The sequence below is a fragment of the Lonchura striata genome, chromosome 3 (genome assembly GCF_046129695.1).
Source record: "Lonchura striata isolate bLonStr1 chromosome 3, bLonStr1.mat, whole genome shotgun sequence".
Lineage (NCBI taxonomy): Eukaryota > Metazoa > Chordata > Aves > Passeriformes > Estrildidae > Lonchura > Lonchura striata.
In genome coordinates, this window is record NC_134605.1 from 71,923,708 (window position 1) to 71,943,527 (window position 19,820).

Here is a 19,820-nt window from a genome sequence, read left to right on the forward strand (position 1 = left end):
TTACTAGAATGTTTACAGTTGGTGCATAGATAAATCATAAACAGGAATTCTAATTTTTTTGGTAGTTATTCATTTGAGTTTCATTACAGCCACACTGCAGGCAGTGGTGCACTTCAAGGGTTGTGCTGATGCTGATGTTATAATGCAGAAGAGCAAAGTTTAAATGGTCTGTAAATGTCAGCAGAATCCTGATACTAAATTATGACCTTGCTATTGACTCCTGAGTACCTTTAGCTACATTTGATCCATATCATATAACGAAAGTGTAATGCTCCTCAGATCATATAAAAAAAATTCATTCAAATTAACGAATTAAAGAAAATATCAATTGTCAGAAACTCTGTGAAGTTATCATAAGAAGTGAAAGTCATCTTAGGAAAGCAATCATGTCCAGTGGGTATTATTGCAGGAAATACTAGCATCTGCATCCTTACAGGAATTAAGTTATTTTTAACTTCTTTATTTTTTTATTTTTTTTTTTTTTTTGGGGGGGGGCGGGGGGGATGTGTAGAAGTTCAATTTACAGAGCTGTGAGATTCGGCATATTAAGCTTTCTCCATTCTTAAGCATAAAATTTGAATTCTTGCCTTGCTTTTCATTTATATATTGAAACTTTGTAGCTTTGAGGAGATACATTAATGTACACTGCAGTGTCTGTGTCCATGAATGAGGTTCCAAGGCAAACTGAATTCAATAATACTGAGTTGATTATGGATAACAGAACCAGAAGTTTGTGCTTGACATATAAGTGACCTTGTAATCCTCTCTTTAGAATTCTTTCCACCATTCCTCCCTCCTGCCACGCTCCTTTATTGTGTTTTAAAATTAGGTTAGAAGGACTTTGGGGCAGAGACTATGTCGTCACTTACATTCCAAAGAAGAGTTTATTTTTTCTTACTGCACTGGAAATGTATCTGTTCTACAGATAATTTTTTGAGTTTCTAGTTTGAAATGATAAAATTTCTTATCATCTTTATTCACATTCCTTTCATAAGTTTATTTAAGAAAGTTATATGTTGCTCATTTCATAGCAACTAACATGATCTCCATTGTCTTCTTTTCTTTCTCAACATCACCCAAAAATTCTTGTCTTACCTATTTCTTTCATACCATTTTACTTACAGTGGTAAATCTGGCTGAGGTCACAGCAATATTATTTTTTTTTTTTTTTTGTATGTCTAACTAATCCCAAAATTCATTTGTTCTTTCATAAAAAAACACATAGCTGTGCAAGTGAGCTTAGTAAGGCAGTGCTGGATTGTGTCTGCTTCAGGATAAACATCCTCATATGCTGCATTTGGTCACTTGTTTGGAGCACAAAGGCCACTCCTTTTAAAAAGTTAGTCTGCAGGGAGAAGAGTGCAGCTAGAAAGTAAAGCGTGTCACCAGTGAAGTCAGTGCACAGCCAGGATAGGATTGAAGTTTTGAAATTTCTATTAAAAACCTCCTTTGAAATATTTGGAATTTCTCCTTGACAAATGTCGATACCCACTTTAAAACTAGTGGGATCATCAGGCACTTTTATTGTCTTTACCCAAAATAGGTAGTCTCTTTTACTGCTAAAAGTAGCTTCTGATGAGTACACAATGATGTACTGCAAATACAGTAGGTAGTATTTTAGAGGCCATAAGAATTCTGTATATTAAAAATAGCTCCCTCTGATAGCAGAAAGGTCCAGGTATTGCCTACATTTCTTGTGTAGGCTGCATGAGAAGCCAGCTAGGAACAAATCATAAATCAGTATTGACTGAATAGGAAGGTCAGAGAACGAAAGTGTTGAGCATTTGACAAGTGTGGTCAATAAAAGAGGCAGATCCCCTTTAACCATTCAAAACAACCACAGTCCTTGAAATATTCACTGGAAACTTAATCATGCTTTTAAAAAATGTCTTACAGAAGCATTTTTCAGACCCTGATGAGCTACTGGCTTTCATCATTAATAACCAGTATAAGGATGATATACTTTGCTTACAAAATCTGGCCTTCTAATGAAGCAAGGTGGAAGCAGAGAACTAGTGAACTCTTCTCAAGTTGTTCTCTGTCCTTGTTGAGTTTAGGCATCATGTGGGTGAGAAAAAGCCTTAAATCATCTGAATGGGAAGACAAGATTTTAATCAGAAAGTTTTGTATATTATTATGAAACCTGGACCTACTGTTTCTATCCAGCTGCACTGTTCAGTGCATTCACAGCAGATCAGAGCTTTTTCAAGCTGGGAGACCATGATCTATGATTATCTCACTGCATCTACATCTTTTCACAGTTTCTGGTCTAATGCTGTGTTCACCATGCAAATCATTATCCTTTATGTATTTAAGACCTGTTGAAGACTCACTTTCATTGAGCTGTTTATCAGAGGTTGATCACTATTCAAATAAGGATTTGAATTTAATAAATAAATTTCTCTCATGATGCACAAGCATCATGAAAGAAATTTCTCAATATATTTAGGTATGGTTCTCACGCTATATCAGTGATCACACTTGTTTAACTACAGGTTCTACTAGGAGCACCAGAAAAATACCTGTTGAGGCTGGAAACAATTGTTCAAATAAGCATAAGAAAATGTGTATTGATGGTGTTATTAAATAACATCATCAATTCCCATTATCTAGTATTAAATAATCCAGGAGCAGAAGCAGTTAGCATAAAACATCCTGGTCTGTGAACATCTCTGGTTGCATATATCTCTAGGAGTCTGCATATAAATACATTTTCTCAGATAGCTGCTCTGGAGCTTTCATACTGATTTGCAGCAGAATGCTTAGAGACAAGTCATGTGTCTGAGCTCAAGATGCTGTCTACACAGTTTTCTGCAAGAAAAGACAATTATCTTCTGCTTTATCTTCACTGAAGAGGAAAGACATAAAATAGTCAGAGAACAGTTTAGGTTTAAAGGGATCTTGGGAGGACATCTAGTCCAATGCCCTGCTGAAAGCAGATCTAATCAGATCAGGGCCAGTCAAGGTTTTACCCCCTCTGAGGACTGCCCCCCACAATGATTATAGGCAGCTAGTGGTTTATGAATATATTTATATATTTCCCCCTTATATCCAGCTTAAATTTCTTACATTCCAGTAGTCAAACAGGACTTCATAAGTTCTACTGTGGACCATAGAATTAAAAATTATTTTCCCAGTTTCAATACTTTTATACCAGATTTTATATTATTGCAAGATTTTTCATATTACCAATAGATTTACAGACTTTGAATATAAGCCAAATTTTACATCAGAACTTTTAATCTAAATCTTTAAACCAAAACTTTTATTTCTGAAATTGAGCTTGCACGTGCTTGGATTCAGTCTATGTTCTAATAAGCATGAATTTGCTCATTGAAGAAAACTTCTGATATTTCCCTGCAGGTTTTGAAAATGCACCATATTCAAATGAGATAGAATTAAAAACCTATAGCAGTTGTAACCTGGTTATTAGAGTAATCCAAGGTGCATTTTGTGATCATATTTCTACCTAAACTAGAAGAAGAATATAATCTGCCCTTTTTAACTTAGCTCATGTTCTGTTAGGCAGTTTAATGGCTCTGATGCTGACAGGTCAATTAAATTGAAACACTTTTGGTTTAGCTTTTTAATTATTACCTTTTCTTGTTTATGTTCACTGAAATGAAATTGAAAGGAACTGCAAAACTATATGCCCTTGAGGCACAAAATTCTTGTGAAGGGGTAATATCTTTGGAATAGTGTACTGAATGTTAGCAATTCTGGGCTATGCTGAAACAATTCACCACTGTAGTCAGAAAGAAGATTAAAACCTCCCATGTGCTATAGAGCTGACCAGTGTCATGTCCTCCTACAGGCAAGATGCATGTGTAGGAGACAGTAGAACTCTTCTGTCAGTCACAGCAGACGGGAGCACTGAAGTGATTTTATGAGATGTGAAAAGACGGACAGAAAGACTGAAATGGCAAAATATACTTGCTTTTTGTCAAGGGCAAGAGAATTTATTTTTGAGGTTTTCAAATCACTGCAGCAGGTTTAACAATCCCTAATGTGTAGCTATAAGTAGTAGTTGCAATAATAAAGAAAAACTTGATTGTTTGTCTTCTGAGATTACTGTACTGATCTGTAATTGCAGAGTGCTGAAGGGATCTCTCTCATCCAATATTAGCATATTAACTATAGACACTATGGGCCTCCACCTCATGAAACCACCGCCTCATGCCAAACTTCAAACCTGCATGTTGCTTTTGTCTGCTCACAGCCATCTGATGGTTACAACCAACAAACACTGTCAACATAATGCAAAGTATTGAATATGGATTGTCACTCTATAGATTATGTCAACTGACCATAGTCAGTTTCAGAGAAGTGCTTCCCAGCTCTCCCTAGACCTCAGCACCACAGTGAATTTTGGTTATGCAACAAGACTCAACAGAGCCCCTTTACTGACTTTTTACCTTCCACCCATCATGAAGGAAATAGTCGAATGCAGCAGTTTCAAGATCTGAATGAAATTTTCATATTACACTTTTATCCTTAGCTGCAAGCCATTATTGGACACTACTTTTCTCAACTTAAAATGGTTTTGATGTTTATGGTTATCATTTCTGCAACACCAAAGCTAAGGGAAAAAGATCTTTTTTGACTGCAAGCTCAATGTACTAGGCAAATCTCTTTGCAGTGAATTTACACTTGCTGACTTAAAACCAACTTGTGGATCACACTTCCTCTGAATTTAAGGGTAAAAATTGAAAACCATAAACTTACAAGTACTTTCCTGCCCTGACTTACCTTGTCTTTCTGTGCCCTTCTCCAGTCAAATTATTGGAATTGATATATATTTTTTTATTTCAGTCAACAAAAGTCCTTTTTACTTGATTTTGCTTATATATCGGCTTACAAAAAAACCTTAAATTCAGTATTATTTTGCAGCTATTACATGATCTCCTTCTTTCTTATCAAGTCTTTAAAAGTATGGAGCATTCTGCCTCTGTGCCTTTAGATAAAATCCTATCTTGTAATGAAAGCGTCAGTTTAAATTTATGATGGTGGCTAGAAATATGATATCCTAGCCAACTTTTTACTAATAGTCTTCATTCCACTCTTATTCTCAGCAGTAGCTTTGGCATTCATGGTCTACTTAATATCTGATGCCAATTTCATTAAAAAGGAATTCAATTGCAATGTACAAAATTCAGTTTCAAATTTTAGTGCCAAGAACTTTTGTTCAAATGTGACCACTATTTTTTTGCATGTTATCAATTTTCAAATGAAATATTTGAATTTGAAAAATAGTCTCTGGCTTTCAAAAGAAGAGGTGTGAAAGCAAGTAGCTCTTTCATCAACAGGAGGTTTTACGATATGTCAATTCCTGTTGATTTTCCCCTTTTACCCATGGGTTAAATATGTAAATTGTCCCTTTAAGGTGCAACAGAATTTTCTACTAGATCACAATAGAAAAGCTTACAGTACTCATTTTTTTGTATGTAAGGAAACTAGTAATACTCTTATTTTAGGCATCTCCAAAGGTATGTATGTGCCATAATATTTGATGTTTTTGAAAATGTGTCTTCTCTTTTCAGACTGCATATATTCTTTTTTCTAAAGAGACAATGTACACAGGTAAGCAGAATACTGTCCAAATGTCAAAAAGTTATAAAGAAATCAAAGATTTAGAAATATGTTGTGGGAACTGGATTAAGAAAAATGTGAAAAAAGGGTAAAATAAGAGCAGACAAGTGATACCAGAATAAGATTAAGAGAACCAAGGAGCAAACACAAGTCTTGCATAGAAAGATGAACAAATGAATAGATTAAAATATTTGGTTGCCTTGATGCTATGACAGCAATATTATTTCACAATGACTAGGTAACACAGAATAGAGTTGCAGGATGACTAGTAAGAAACATGTACAAAAATCCTAAGGATAATGTTCATTATGTGTACTTGTAATTTAAAGGTTGAGCTTCAAAATGCCTTCTGTGATGACAGGAGTTTGATCATGAGGCCTGTTGCAGTTCTCCAACTGATGTCTACTAAATAAAAATTAAAACAGAAAATGTAAACCATTTATAATCAGCACAGAGAAGATAGGACATGCTAATTATACTAAGTTTCATTTCATATGAAATGCTTTTATATCTGAAAAATATGTGGAATGAATATCTACACATTTTCTTGTGGTTACTTTTGGATTAATGTATGGTTTTAACAATAAATTTCCATTAAGTGGACATAAAACATTCTCTCATATATCATCTAAATTTTCCTTGCCATAAAGAGAAGACAGGATATGGAAATTCTTGTATTTTCAGAAGAACAAGTTATTCTAAATACATTTGAAGAATCTAGAATTTGTGGTTGTGAGTTAAATACCCTGGAATAAAAATTCTTGACCATGGTCTCATCCTCTTCTTTCTCCTTCTTCTCCTTCTCCTTCTCCTTCTCCTTCTCCTTCTCCTTCTCCTTCTCCTTCTCCTTCTCCTTCTCCTTCTCCTTCTCCTTCTCCTTCTCCTTCTCCTTCTCCTTCTTTCTTTCTCCTTTCTAGAAACCTGTTTATAAGTTAAATGTTGATCTTCTTGGTTTACAAAATTGGGTCAGAACAATTCTGATATGGAACAGAAATATCTGAATTTGTAAAGACCTCTAAATTATGAAAAAATCAATATACAAATACATATTGAAAAATTAACAGAAATCTTTAATGCAAAGCTGATTGACTTGTCTTTAATATGGTTTTGGCTCTGATACAATGTAACAGACAGACCAAATGCATTTATTTGTCTATAAGAGCTGACTAGATTTATTCTGAACATACTAGTAGGAAAGCAAACTAGATTTAAATTTAGAAAAGCAATGATTTATGTTTGCACAAATAATTTATGTAGTAACATATCTCAAAATAGGAAACAGAAGAAACTGTTTCTGAAGTCTTGAGCACATTTCATTTTCAATTTTGTAATCATTAGTGTGGCACGTACTTTATTACTTCCGGTTGATGATATATTTTTATTTGGAAACATGTATAAAACATGGAAAGAATACAAATCACAAAAGTGTAGAAATAGGTAGATGCATAATCATTCAAGATGTGAAAGAATATGCATATAAATTTCAGAAGTCTGAAGTCTACTTTTTAAAAATGGGAAGTCTATGGGAATGAGTCTATTAAATGTAAAATTAATGGAAAACCTGGAAAAATGCAGAGAATTTAAGTGGGCTATTATGGATCACCTTGATTCTGACTTTCATGTGTTTTACACTCGAGAGATGCCCTATCATATTTTTTGGTGACATTTTCTTGATTTTTAAAGCACCTGTAATACTTTTGCTTTACCCATTCTATATTAGTGAGTTCCTATGATGCACCTTTAAATATTCACGATCTTGACCTTTTTGGCTTTTTCAATAATGACTAAGTCTTGAAATTATCTTTAGTATGTTTTTGGCTTCTTAACCCTACTGGAGAAAATATTTTTTTGTTTATAAGTATACTGGATCATGTAACTCACTTTTATGAGTGATCTATCATGCTAGGGTGTCTGATAACATAAAGCCTGCACTGCCCCTCATGTGTCTCTGCCACCCTGGTGCTGCTTTGGGATCCTTCAGGTAATGAAACAAATTTGTTCTTTGCATTTCAGCCTGGGTTTGTGGTTGTTCTGGCCACCTGCCTGTACGACTCACTTAAACCCCAAAATTAAAGAAGAAAGACCCCAAACCCAGCCCAAACTACAGTCTATTTACTTTATTTCAACAACTTAAAAGAGGAAGGGAATTCTTTGCTATCTAAAACAAGTCACCTGGCAACACTTGCAAGAAGACAATGACTGCAACTGTGAATCTCTGTAAAAGCCTTCCTGACAGTAACCTTTACCAGAAAGTTCAAATAAGGGTGGATATAAATTATTAAGCAGGTACCGTACAAGAGACAGAATCTGGGATACTTTACAGAATTTTCTCTTTTTCTTGTACTCCATCTTAAGATTGAAGCATTTTTAATAGGATGATTTTTCTGTGCAGTCTCTAACACAGCAGGGGCCTTTTCTGTGATTGGTATTGTGATAGTTATGAATCAGTACTAATAATCTTGACTAATACTTGCCTTGCTTAAGGTTAGGTATGATATAAATGGCATTTCCATGGTCTCTTTTCAGAGTCTGATTTTCTGTTTTTCATTCTGTGACTTCTAATCTACTTGCACTACCCTTTTATTTAGGTTGTTCTTTCATAATTCCTAATTTCTAGAACAGTGACAACAAAAGGAGTGAGGAAAAAAAAGGCATGCTGGAATCTATTTTAAAGGCATAGAGAAAAATGCCTTTTGTAAGTCTTTACAAGTGATGCCTACAGTGCAAATAATGAGTAAGGAATATACAATAAGAAATGTCTCATTATCACAAATCAAAACCAGCTGGTAAATGACAGCACATTTTATTAGAGTATGCTCTCTTTGTATGCTTTCAAGTTAGATTTTGCATGAACCAAAATAGAAGTTATTTTGTGTTTAATTTTTTTTCAGCTGAGCAAACTAATGCATAGTGAAGGTTCATGACTCTGAACTTTCAGATGATGGGCTGTGTCTACTTTTTTAATTTTGTAATTTTTAATTTGTTTTGGTTTTGTTGGTTTTGGATTTTGGTTGTTGTGGTGGTGAAACAGCAGACTAGAGGTCTTACAAAGCTGAATCTCAGCTTGAGCCAACAGAAGCTGTGAGAACTGAGCCCTGCAGTAGTGAAAAACAACTTGTCTTCCTTGAGAGAAACTCTAGGACTATGGAAAACAACCTGCTTCCCCTGAGAAGGAACTCTAGGACTGTGAAAAACACTAGCCACCTGTACAAACTGTTTTTTACACTTTTAGGTAGAAAAATGAAAACTATATGTCATAAACACTCTTTCTGCGTGTACACATCTGGGGATTGAGTGACCAATCAGTACAGGGTAACAACTTGATCAACTGGGGATAGAGAGGGAATGTTCTTTAAAAACTTTATATAAAGAGACACATAAATAAAATAAGGATCTTTTTCCTTCTTTTTTTCCATAGAAGTGTTTCCTGCATCTTTAATGAGCTCCACAGCAACAGGTTGGGTGGTGGTGGTGGTGGGTTTTTTGTTTGTTCGTGTGGATTTTTTTAGATTTTTGGGGGTTTTTTTATGTAGGAGATGACTATTACAAGGTAAAATAGGGGCATTGTCAATTGATGACACACAAGCAATCTTCTTTACATCTTATTCACATGAAAAAAGCAAACTCAGCAAACTAGAGTAATCATGTCCCAGAGTCCCTAATAATTAAAGCAATGCAATTACTGTTTAAAAGCTGATTGTGGCAATTGCATATCATTTCCATTGCAGATCATCTCATCAACCATAAATTCTAATACGGAGGTAAGTAAAGAAGAAACTCATTTAGAGTAGGTACTCACTCTGTATGTCCTATGAGCACAATCAATTTCCAGTGTCCTCAGGTCCTAAAGATAGCATCTGTCTTTGCAATTCAGTTGATAATTCATTAGTAAAACTATTTCTGATGAGAATTCATGGACTCCCACTAGACTTTCTATTCCTTTGGGCTCTAGACTCCATCTGATCTACCTTATCTGATCTTGAGATATGTTGAGATGTCCTCAGTTTTCCCTTCCCACCTACTAACTTTCTGCATAAAAACTTCACTTTAGCAAGAAACCCCTTGCAATAGAAACCCATCAAAACACAGAAGACATTTTTGGATTAGGTTAGACACATTTTTTGCTATGTACATGCTGTATAGATAAACCATGAAGTTACATCAGTGTTGGTATAAAAATTGTGATTAATATTTTTATAAGCAAGGACATTTGTAGGGAGTCACAGTATGTTCATCTACAATGATAAGTTATTTAGTGAATCACAGAATTATAGAATACAATATTTAGAAGTACACTGTTCTTTATGGATTGTACAGACAGGATCTCTAAATAACCAAAAATATCAAGAGACCATTCTAGATAATCTAATTAATTTCTTGAGTAGGTATTAGTTAAAAAAAAAAAAAAATCCTCATCCAAAAGAAAATTAATAATTTTCATTAATCAGAAAAAACAGTGTGATTCTGTGAATTTTGAAAACAGAGTTAACATCTGTTAATTTTGAAAGAGAAGCAAGAAGAAGCTAGAGTTACCATCTCGGCCATTTTTTGGCATGGAGAAATTATGTCTTTTAGAAAACTTAAGCCAAAGCTCCCAAATTTTTATTCCATCCTTTTTAAAGTCCAAAAGCATAAGATTAAATGCTTACAATTTTACCTTCTAAAATGTGCTGCTAAAAAAAATGGCATCTTATTAGCTCCCTTAATGCCCACTTTTCCCCCAGACTCTATTTAGTTATTCATGGAAGCTGATGAGCCCTACTCAGAAGTTTTACATGTCCATCCATGGTCTGGATTGCAGAAGCATGATCAGACTAGAGGCCCTGTCAGATAAGTTAAAGGAAACTTCAGAGGCAGATAGTCTTTTATTACCATTCTCACTTCTCTTTTGGATAGGAAGTAGTGTTTAGTAAACATCTCTTTTCTGATCTAGATGGCAATGTATAATATTTTATATGCCAGTATTAATTAGCTGGAAATATAAGTATTCTCACAAATCTACATGAATACACATTTTCTACATGAACTACATAAATATTTTAGTTCCAGATTTTTAAAAATATCAAGAAGGTTTATGAGTCACTGGTATAAATAGCTAACAACATTTTTAATAATGGGAATTATTGAAGACAGTAGTACTGTATACTGGTATTTTTGGAGTCTAAATGGGATGAACTGGGCAATTGTCTATCTTTTGCTTTGATTTTGGAGACCGTGAAATTACTTAATTTTAGTATTTAGTCAGTAATTGTAGGCATCAGTAACAATAGTTGGTGCCTTTCCAATGTGGTGTTATGGATAATGATTGTTACCAAAGTATTCTAGGTGAAATCATCCCTTAGGGCATACCCATCATGGGGACATGAACTTTTCATAATTTGAATGACTGGTTGCCTTTTCCTTTGTAAATATAATTGTAATCTTAACTACAAAATTGTAACCAAATCATAACCACTTAAATCTAAATTTGCCAAATTAAGAGCATGGACCCTCACTCAGCAATCTGTTTTCTTTCTCACTTTTATTCTCTTTCTTTTACAACAACTTGATAATTAAGTTAAAGGGGTGTTTTCAGTGTCCCCCTTCTGATGAAAAGCTAAAAAGCACAGGAAAAACCCACCATAGTTCACTGACGATCCATTTCTTCAAAACCACTGTATAATAAACACATTAATTCATTACTATTTAAAATATGTAATGGGAATAAGGTCAATTTTTCCAGAGTAAATCATAAACATATACCTCTGCAAGAAAAACTGTTTATGCATCTAATATATTCTCCTAAACTCAATATTTCATGGTAGGAAGTACCATTTTGGTTGTAGATTTTAATGTATCTGAAGATTATCATTTGGGAGATAAGGCTTGATAAACTGCAACAGGAGTTGCAGTACAAGACAACCATTTTTAACACTTTGGGTAAAAGAGAGGGTATATTTAAGAAAATACAATTTGAATTTCACCAGAATTTTCTACATGCTAAAGTTTCACTTCATTCTGTATTCTTTCTTAAGGTGCCTTTCCTCATACATAATGAAAACCAAAACCTGGAGCCATTCCTGGCTCCATTCTCACCCATCAGTTTCAAGGCAAACTGGCAAGATCCCTGCAGAAATCCCACAGACGAGCAAGGCAGCTGGGCCATGCAGATGTTGGGCAGCAGACAGTTACTCAGTTCCTTGGAAATTCTTGCTGCTGGAAGCTTTCCTTCCACTGAAACAGTTTTGTCCCATGAGCACATATTTTTGGAAAGTATTTGATTGGTGTAGTAGTCTGTAGTAGCTTCATATTGTGACTGTGAGACTGACTTCTTCTCCCCAAAAGTCACATCAGCCAAGCTGTGGCTGTTTGAAATGTAAGGGAAATTCCTTTCAGCCCTTCTCTGACACACTGGTAAACCAGAGAAGTCTTAGAAAAACTTTGCTAATTTCAATTGTTCAAATTATTGCTCTTGTGAACTTCCTTGAGAAAAAACAAAGCAAAAAAAAAAGTATAAGAAGTTATAGAAAAGAGAATGGGAAAAGGAAATTATATCAATAACAGTCTGCAGGGAAAATCTTTTTTTTTTGTGGAAAAGTAGCTCCTATGGTGACATATGACTGAAAATTTATAAGGCTGTGAAGATGTTGACTCCTACAAAGTGATATTGCTGGGATAAATCCCAGGTGAAGAACAAGAGAAACTGAAGTTGCAAACCAAGATAAAGCTGGACTTGACAGGCCCTATTCTGTGCTGCTTTTTCAGTGTCTATGGCTGAAGAAAGAATTCAGGAGAGGCTAAAGTACACTTAATGGGCTACATGTTATTTGATAGTCATGGTGGAAATTATCCATGATGAGAAAATTTTGTTGAATTTAAGTTACTAACAAAAATATCCCAAAGGCAGGTACCTGATGCAAGGAGCTTCTTGAAGAACATCACTTCGTTCAAAGAGTACCAACTCTTCTGATTTTCCACTTCTTCCACCATTCAAAGCACTGTTTTTTTGTTGTTTCTTGAGCATTCATTATTTAATTATAAATGCATAGCCTTGTCACCTACTAAATACAAATAATATTTTAGATGTTCATTACTTTCCCTTAGATTTTAATCACTTGAAATATTTATTTGAGCCTAGTTTTCTTCTGTTAAGACAACTTACACTGTTGTGTGCCAGGTGAAAATAGAATGAAAAATATGTAGCTTGCATATTTTATACTGCAAAAGCTGGGGGAGGTTCTCACTTATTTTCAATGTTTAAAACAAAACAATTTTATGGAACTTTATTCTGATTCAAATGATAGAATGATGAAAAACTCAAGTTAGTAATGAGTAAGATAAATTGCCATCAAGATAGAGATCTCTTCATTTTGCTGACTACATTAGTGGAATTGTTCCCTTGATTGTTTTTCTACTGATACAAGAATGTTTGTTCATTATACATCTATTATGAAGAGAAAATTCCTCCAACAAAAATTTCTTGTTTTTCACTTGTTTTGCTCTGTCTGTGACAAGCAAACATAATTTCTCTTCTATTTTGTTTGCCAAATGTGGCAGGGCAGGCATTTAGATAAACTCATATATCAAGAAAATGGCTGGATTCAAGCTTTGCAAAGTTTGAATATGATCTTTTTAAAGGGGGGTGGGACAGTACTTTGGTAAACGTACAGCAGAAATTTTTGAAACCCAAATTGCTGCAATGTGAAAAGTGCAGAACCTGAGGAGGCTCCTCTAAATTTTGCTAGTAGCAGAAGTTGAGCTAATGATCATCTGCTTTTCCATACAATTGTCTTTCAAGCCCTAAGTTTATGGCCTGACATCAGGCAGTAAAACAAAGAACAGCGGAAGGAAAGAGAAGGAAGGAGATTCACAGAATCATCAGACTGATTTTATCACAAAGATGATGGCTGAGTTTGTGCTCACAGCTGAGGTTTTCAAAGGTAACCTAGAAAGGAAAGAAATCCCAGACTTTTACAAGAGATCAATAGAAACACTGTAAAAAGGAGCTGGAGGAAAAGCTGATGGATCCTGGGAGCTAGAGGGCAGCCAGGGTAAAATGAAATTACAGAAGACAAAGGACAACGAGATTAAAGAAAACACTTGGTTGAAACCCAAAAACAAGAGATTGAGGACAATGTGCTGATTCCAACATTTGGTTGCAAAGTGTGAAAATGACAGAATTTAGATTCAAAATGAAAAGCAAAATGTATCATTATACACAGTTGAACATATAATTATCTAAACCTAAGCTAATTTTTTGAGATTGATCTTTGAATCAGTGAATAGAAAGAATCACCTGTAGAAAACAGCTTGATTTCATTGTTTTATACAGGGGTCTTAAGCTTGAATCCCCTTACCACTGATAATCATATAGATGACCAGTTGAGGCTTGGATAGCTGTCAACTATGTCTCTGATTTGCAATATCAAGGAAAAACTCAAATGGAAGCTGCTCCAGGCAAGTGAGAATGATTTATTTATTGTGTTCTCAGAAAAAGACCCCAAACCAAGATGGTGCTGGAGTCACAAACAGAATGAGCTCTCTTTAGAAAGTATATTCTGTAATAGAATTTGTTTCTTTTCTGGACCTGGAGGGCAGTTTTATACCCAATATGTGCTACAGTGAGAGTGAATAACAGCTGAATCTCACTTAGAGAAAAAATTCCTATCTGGTGAAGCTTGTCTTCCTGCAGAATGCTGTAAAAAAATTGTTGCAATGTTTACACTCTCACTGGAAAAAAAAATTCTTGTGTCACTCATTCAATATTCTTCCACATAACTGCAAGTCTAGGCTGGTACAAATGTTCTAAAGGGAGAATAGTTTTATCTGTCACTAGATGAGTGTTAAAAAAATTCAGAGAAGAGGAGGAGGTGAGAACATGTGAGGGAAACAACCTGGCGACACCAAGGTCAGCGGAGAAGGAGGGGCAGGAGGTGCTCCAGGTGCTGGAGCCAAAATTCCTCTGCAGGCTGTGATAAAACCATAGTGAAGTAGCTGTGCCCTGCAGCCCATGGGGAATTCATGGGGAATGCAGAGATCCACCTGCAGCCTGTGGGGGAGGTGCCCAGGCTGGAACAGGTGGATGCCTGGAGGAGGCTGTGATCCAGTGGGAGACCCGGGAGAGAGATGGTCCCTGCTTCCAGGCTGGAGCAACCTGTTCTTGGAGGACTGTACCCTGTGGAAGAGTGACCCACATTGAAGCAGTTTTGGGAGGACTGTCTGCCCGTGGGAAGGACTCATGCAGCAGGTGCAGTGTGGCTGCTGCTCATGAGAGTGGACCCACGCCGGACAAGTTCACAAAGAACTGTCTCCTATGGGAGGGTCCCCACAGCCTCACAGGGGAAAGACTCGACTCCCAGAGCAATGGAAGAAAATCTCAGTGAGGAACTGACCAAAACACCCACACCCTGTCCCCTGTGCTGTCAGTAGGAAGGAGGGAGAGGGCTGGAGGCAAAAAGGTGTTTTAAGGCCTTATTTTACTTCTCGTTATCCTCCTCTTGGGTAATGAGAGTGTTTTCTTGGAGTGTTTTCTCCTTGTCTTCATCTCAACTCATGGAGCCTTTGTTTTTCTCTCTCCTCTACCCAGCTGTGGCAGCGGAGAGTGAACAAGCGACTCTCGTGGGTCCCTGGCATTGGGCCAGCGTCAAACCATGACAACAATGCATACAGAAATAGATTCTGTGTTTCCAGCATCTCTGTGAGCTTTGGTTTGTCTGTTTGCATGCCAGTCTTGCATGAACCAATATATTCATGCAATTGATAAATCAATCTCCCTAGACATTGGAATTCTTTAGGCACACTTTCAGGTACAGCTTGTGTTCAATTTATAGCAACCTGCCACTCTAGAAACAGTGCAATCAGCATCCTATTTAATGGACTCATTTAACTAGGATTCTCTCTACTTTTTGTTTTCTTTTTACAGAGAGGAAGTCATCCTTGACAAAAATAAAAAGGAATGGACAGTCTTCATTTGCAAAGTTTGAATAGCACTTTTTCAGTGCTTAATTTGATCACTCACTTAATAAAAACAATATGGCTAGTATTGTCCTAAGTCTGAAGGTGACCTTGCCACCATTTTAAATAAGAGAGAGAGATGATTTATGGTGATGCGTCCCATCCTATTACACTTTGACATATATAAATGATGTGCTTAAATTCCATAATGCATTAATTTGCTCATGTTATCTGTAGAAATTGCACTATTATACTTGAACTTCTATACTATCCTAATATAAAATTTATTTAGAAACTAGCTTAATTAATATTAAAACAAACAATACTTAAATTATTTCTTTAATAAACTAAATAAATGAAAAATAACATGTATAGATGTAAAATAAGTATTTTACATTTCATTGAAAACACTTTTATTCCATTAAGTTTTTCATTGTGATAGAATTTTAATAGCTGCATTAAAATGTTGAAACTTAAATTCCTCACAGGTATTTACAAACATCAGGGAAAAGAATGCATAATGAAATAACACTGTTTCTTCTTCCTTTCTTGCTCCATTTTCTGAACTATGAAATATAGACAACATCTGCTACAGATCTGCAGCGTGGCTGAGGTTGGAAGGCATCCCTGAAAGTCATCTTTTCAACCCCTCTGCCCAAGCATGGCTACCTAGAGCTGGCTGTTCAGGACTCTAGTCAGATAGTTTTTTAATATCCCCAAGGATGTAGACTCCACAAACTTCATGGTCGATCTGTGCTAGGACTCAGTCCCCCTCACAGTAAAATCTGATGTTTATAAATGTGCAGATACTCTATATATTGTGAGGAAAAATTTACATGTATCAGCATAGTTGGCTAGTTAGTTTCATTGCAGGATATTTTAATAATCTGCTTTGATCTATTCTTTAGCAGAAATAATATTTCTGGGTTTTTTCCTCAAAGTGTGCATTTTCTGGGACTCACAAAATTTAGCTGCAATTTTGCTGTGAAAAAACACTGAACATGACCACCTTCTGCTTGATTCCTGAAGCCTCTCTGTATATTTTCTTAGCTGAATAGTCCAAGTGTTACCTTATGGTGTTGGAATTTATGAATGCATATCTGTCTGTCTGCTTCTTTAGTGAGTAAAGGGGGTGACAAGATTGCCTGGGGTCCTTTCTGTAGGCTCAGAACTGTTGCACCTGTAGGGAGACAGTGACAAAGGTCTTCAGTCACTTGGTTCAGAGGACAAGGAAAGATTTTTTCTGTGATTAAACACTGGGTGTTTTTTTTTTTTTTTTTTTTTTCTGCTGTTGCCTTTATTGCTGTGTGGCTGCATCTGAATTCTGGAGAGTATTTCCCTTTAGTATGGCAGGGACCTGCAGACATTTTTCCTTCTTTGCCACATTGGTTATGGGTTGCCTGCTAAGATCATCTAGGCATAACTCGATTCATTAGTCCCCTGCTAATGTAGCTAATGTTGTATTTCAAGCGCAGCCTGTGCTGAAAGACTTTACATAACACTGTTTGAAGAATTCTTCTCTACCTTAACACTTAACATATATGCCAATAACTTCTCAATTTTATATACACCTGACCTCTGTTGTTTTTATCCATTCTCATTACTGTTCACAAAATCCCCAAAGTTTCAACGTCTTGAAGAAAGAGTTGTGTTATAGTGATATATTTTTAAAAGCTTATTTACAGATATGATGGCGTGCTTTTTCCCATCAGAGATGCTGTTTTCTCTCTGAAATACTGAATTTGCTGCACTATTCTCTCCTTGCTCTACCTGATTTTGATTTCTGCTTCTCAGAAGAAGGGAGTTTTAAAGGTATATTTCAGAATCTGTCCAACAATTGCCCAGGAGTCTGTATATGCCATTTTTCCAGTACAGTAATTTGTTGTAAATATATAAGAAAGCTGTTCATACAAATATTCCAGTATGCATCATCAAATAACTGTAGTCTTAAATTGTATTTAACAATGGAGATGCTGCATGTTGAATACAGATTCCTGAAGATTCTCTGCTTTATAAAGACACCCCTCTCCCCCCAGAAAAAAAAAGTTATTAACATTTAGCAACCTTGTGAATCTGTTCTATTTAATCTATAAAAGAAGAATGCATATTGGATAAAATCCCTTTCTGATAATGTCCTGGTAATTAGTTTATTGGCATAGTAAGAAACAAAATATATTGCTGCTTTTTCTTCAAAATAGTTATACATACATTGCTGATCTCCAATGTTTTCTTTTCCTTTTTTATGTGAAAGGCTTTATAGACTGAGACACTCTAAGTATCCAATATGACTTAAAATGGGACTAAGGGAAATTTCTTTCCAGTTTTATCATTAGCCTAATAAGTGACCTTAAATATCTTCCTTTCTCTGCACTTCCATTTATGTCTCTATCTGATTGAAACCATGAGAATTCATTCATTTATAGTGTTTTTTGAGATCTCTGCAAAACTCTGTAAAACAAAATCAGAGAAGAATAAATAATATTTGCCATTTATTGCATTTTAGGTTCTGCCCCTCCATCAAAGATTGGTTGAATCCCTTCATGTAGCAGGCAATGCATATTGAATAGTAATATTAACTTCCATTCTTTTCTTTTGCTTGTCTACTGAATTGTATCCATCACTATTCATTTTTCCTTTGAATTACAAGAATTAGAGAAAAACACTGCTATTGTATACAATATTGTGACTGTAGTAGTTTTTGTGGCATCCTTTGAGGTATACACATATTAAGACAATTTTATGTCAGACCCAGCTGATAAGCTTAATTTATTTTACTGAAGTCCAGGTGTCTACAGCAACGATATCTACATTGAGTTACTTTTCTAAATGGCCTTTTCTTCAGTCAGGAGAAATAAAGAATTTAAAGGCATGAATCATTTGAACTGTTTTAAATGTCACCTTGAGGATGAGAAGAACTGTGCTCTGGGAATGCCCATTTTTTCCATGGATGGAAAAGGGACTGACTAATCCTAGCATCTGCACTAAATCAGATGAATCCCTCTTTGTGTGAAGGGCAACAAAGCTTGTAAAGTGTCCAGAAAGTAAGTCCTATGGGGAGTGGCTGAGAGCTGGGGTTGTTTAGCTTGGAGAAAAGGAGGCTTGGAGGGATCTTATTGCTCTCTACAGCTCTCTGAAAGGAGGGTGTAGCCAGGTGGGTTTTGGTGTCTCCTCTCAGGAAACCAGTGACTTTACAAAAGGAAATGGCATCAAGTGGCTCTATGAGAGATTCAGGTTGGTAAGGAGGAAGAATTTCTTCACTGAAAGGATGGTTAGGCATTGGAATAGACTACCCAAGGAAGTGGTGTAGTCACCATCCCTGGAGGTGTTTAAGAAATGATTGGACATGGCACTCAGTGCTATGGACTAGTTCATAAGGTGGTGATCAGTCAAAGGCTGGAATTAATGACCCTACAGATCTTTTCAACTTAAATGTTTCTGTGGTTCTGTGAAGCACACAGCATCACTTATCTGTAAAGTGTAATATCCAGGGGAGGCTCAGCAATCCATTAACTCTGAGGGTCACAATCCCTGTGAATTAAGATATTGTTATGCAATTTAAGTTGCCAAAAATAAAATAAAATATAAAATAAAAAAATAAAATAAATATAATTAAATTGATAAAAATAATAACTAGTCAAAATGAGTCAGTTATATAATTATTTAATCAGCTCTATCCTAGATCTGGCTTCAAATGTTTGTGTTCTACAGTGAAATATTTCGTACTGCCGAAGTGTTACCATGAAGAAATATAGTAAACAACAGCAAGTCACTTCACTTTTGGTTTTGGGACATTTTGTGTAGCACCTAAAAGAAAAATTAGGGTGGAATAAAGAATGGAAAATATTAGTATTCAGCTTGCCATTCTTCTGTGGCTGAAGAGTTCTTCCATTGTTTATTGATTCTGCTTCTTTGAAGGGAAGATGAAGCTGAAGAAGTTGCAATTCAAAGTGCTTCAGTTACATCTAGAATGTGTCAGAAGTTTATCTGCTAATCATGTTTCTTAGATCTGCAGCCTGCCTGTCCATAGACTCCTTCGTTGGGAGCTCATTGTCTTTGTAGTCTGTAGGTTGTTGTGGTTTACAGGTAATTTCCAGATTCAGTTCAGAGAGTGAGATAAGTATAGACAAGTCTGAAATGGCACAAATCTAGTTACTGCAGAGATTAGCTAGAGGTACCTTCAGGTGTTCTTGTCATGTTTCCACTGAAATGAACAACAGAGCAGATTTTTACAAACAAATGGAACCAAGAAGAAGGGTCTATTTCATTGACTACTGAAAAATAGGTAGAAATTATTTATT